This window comes from Polyodon spathula, chromosome 21 (assembly GCF_017654505.1).
Source record: "Polyodon spathula isolate WHYD16114869_AA chromosome 21, ASM1765450v1, whole genome shotgun sequence".
Taxonomy (NCBI): domain Eukaryota; kingdom Metazoa; phylum Chordata; class Actinopteri; order Acipenseriformes; family Polyodontidae; genus Polyodon; species Polyodon spathula.
Genome location: NC_054554.1, coordinates 15,159,234 through 15,162,390, shown reverse-complemented (window position 1 = coordinate 15,162,390; position 3,157 = coordinate 15,159,234). Strand labels below are relative to the sequence as shown.

Genomic DNA, 3,157 nt, shown 5'->3' with positions numbered 1-3,157 from the left:
TTTCGGCCTTGTGATTGCCCAGGAAGCCCTGAACCACTGCGACAAAGCTGTTCCATGCCGCTTTCTCCTTACTAGTGAGCTTCTTGGGGAATTCATTGCACTCCAGGATCTTCTTTATCTGTGGTCCGATGAAGACACCGGCTTTGACCTTTGCCTCAGACAGCTTAGAGAAGAAGTCTTGAAGGTACTTGAAGGCTGCCGACTCCTTATCTAGAGCTCTGACAAATTGTTTCCTAAGGCCCAATTTGATGTGCAGTGGTGGCATCAGTACCTTCCGGGGGTCCACCAGTGGCTCCCACTTGACGTTGTTCCTCCCCACAGAGAACTCAGTCCTCTGTGGCCAGTCCCGCCTGTGTTAGTGCGCCTTGGTGACCCTACTGTCCCAAAGGCAAAGATAGCAGGGAAACTTGGTAAAACCGCCTTGGAGACCATGCATCTGCTGGATGCTTGCAGCCTCTTGATGCCATCTCAGAAAAATGCAGATATGTATCCACTTAGGCAGCTGGAACTAAACTGAACTGGTGAGCTTAAGGCCCCTGTGTTTATACTACTATTTATATTACTGGAAAGTTCTAGAAGTTACTCCAAGTTTACTCAGCACTGAATCTATCTGGAATGTTCTGGAAAATAGGTAACTTTCAAAATATCACTGTCCTGGTCACAAAAAAAAAGTTTGTGGGGAATAATAGCCATTTTCTATACTTTTGAGGCATAAGCAATTAGGAAATAACACTTACTACCCAGGAACCAAAAAAAAAATGTGTTACACGGTGTAATAAGCCAACTGAGCTGCTTGCAATTTGATTCATTCTTTTTCAGCTTTTGTCTTTTGATTGCTCTCTTGCTTCTGTTGTTGTCTTTCAGAGTGCTTGCAATGTTCAATAACCTGAATGAGGGGAGCCATTTCCTATTCAATGCATGTCATCCGTACCTGTTTATTGAAGGCAGGTACTAGTCCGTTTATTATGGCTGCTTTTAGCAGACTGTTGTAGTCATCGGTTCCTGGTCGGAGTCCGCTGCATTTGCGAAAGCACGTCTCCAATCTTTGGCTATATTCCTAGCACTGTCTTTAATCTCATCTTGTCTCCAGGTGCGCTGAATCAGGATCTCTGGCAGCCAGTAAGCCGTCAGGGGGGCCATGAAAGTGGCGTTGTTCGGATTGCCTTTTGGTCCCGACCGTGTAGTGAGCGTGCTGGAAGATTCTGATGTCTCAGGGGATTCTGTCGATGATAAGAAGCTCAGTCCAGGGGGTGACCAGGGGAACCAAGTCTATCGGGAACCACCTTGGAAACCTGTTGGGTTGCTTGGGGTGGATATCAGAGGCGGAGGCGGAGGCGCTGATGGCGGACCTCTTTTTTACTATTACTTGATGCCATTGTAATCAAACCCACGTCCACACACACACAGAATTATTAGATAACACTCGTTCACATAAGAACATAAGAACATAAGAAAGTTTACAAACGAGAGGAGGCCATTCGGCCCATCTTGCTCGTTTGGTTGTTAGTAGCTTATTGATCCCAGAATCTCATCAAGCAGCTTCTTGAAGGATCCCAGGGTGTCAGCTTCAACAACATTACTGGGGAGTTGATTCCAGACCCTCACAATTCTGTGTAAAAAAGTGTCTCCTATTTTCTGTTCTAAATGCCCCTTTTTCTAAACTCCATTTGTGACCCCTGGTCCTTGTTTCTTTTTTCAGGCTGAAAATGTCCCTTGGGTCGACACTGTCAATACCTTTTAGAATTGTGAATGCTTGAATTAGGTCACCACATAGTCTTCTTTGTTCAAGACTGAACAGATTCAATTATTTTAGCCTGTCTGCATATGACATGCCTTTTAAGCCCGGAATAATTCTGGTCGCTCTTCTTTGCACTCTTTCTAGAGCAGAAATATCTTTTTTATAGCGAGGTGACCAGAACTGCACACAATATTCAAGATGAGGTCTTACTAGTGCATTGTACAGTTTTAACATTACTTCCCTTGATTTAAATTCAACACTTTTCACAATGTATCCGAGCATCTTGTTAGCCTTTTTTATAGCTTCCCCACATTGTCTAGATGAAGACATTTCTGAGTCAACAAAAACTCCTTGGTCTTTTTCATAGATTCCTTCTCCAATTTCAGTATCTCCCATATGATATTTATAATGTACATTTTTATTTGCTGCGTGCAGTACCTTAGACTTTTCTCTATTAAATGTCATTTGCCATGTGTCTGCCCAGTTCTTGTCTAATCATTTTGAATGACCTTTGCTGCTGCAACAGTGTTTGCCACTCCTCCTACTTTTGTGATGGTGCTCCAGTGGCGCAATCGGTTAGCGCGCGGTACTTATACAGCAGTATGCTGCGGAGCAATGCCGAGGTTGTGAGTTCGAGGCTCACCTGGAGCACTCCCCTTTTCCTCCGCCATATATTATCTTTCCGCCGCCAGGTGACCATTCAACTGGCGGGTCAGGACGTGGCGGAGGGCAGCTTCGTGGTCCCCTTCGAGGGGACCAATTATGTCATCTTTTACTCATCGGAGGAGGTGCGGTGCTACCACTGCAAGGAGCTGGGGCACCAGAAGAAGAGGTGCCCCAAGCTTCAGCAGAGCACAAAACCACCCACGCCCGCACCACGCCCCTCCGAGTCCACCTCGCCCCCGGGGCCCTCAAAGAGGCCCGCGGAGGGGGGCAAGACAACACCCGCCCCCCTGCAGGTAACATCAAAGGGGGGGAAGGGGGAGTAGGCCCCCGAGGCGGCCGGACCCTCCGCGCCTACCGTAAGCGCGCCGGGGGAGAAAGCCGCCGGGTGGACCGTGGTCGCCAGCCACAGCAAAAAGAAGGCGGCGGCGGCTGGGTCCGCCGGGGAGGCCAAGCGGGGGGAGACGAAACCGTCGTCGTCTGGCGGCGGGTCAGGGGGCGCTCCCGAAAAGGAGACTCCCTCGCCGGAACCCCCTGCGAGGCAGGGCGGCAAAGCCGCCCGTAAAATAAAACATCTCCTCCCCGAGCGGGTGGAGAGAAAAGCCACCGAAGGCAAGCTCCCCGCTGCCGCGACGGGGCGGGGGACCGTCTCTGGCAGCATAAGGGGGAAAAGGAAAGCACAAACCCTCTTTCCCACCTGTGCACATAAGTGCACTAAAACCGGTCTCTTGGCGAGGGTCCCCGGGTGGACGAAAG

At 49.4% G+C, this 3,157-nt stretch overlaps 1 non-coding gene across 1 annotated transcript; it reads left to right on the top strand.

Annotated features, from left to right (window-relative positions):
- The first annotated feature begins 2,295 nt into the window (after positions 1–2,295).
- Positions 2,296–2,389, top strand: trnai-uau. Its single transcript has 2 exons — positions 2,296–2,333; positions 2,354–2,389. It is a non-coding gene; the product is annotated as a tRNA-Ile (tRNA).
- Positions 2,390–3,157: the final 768 nt, after the last annotated feature.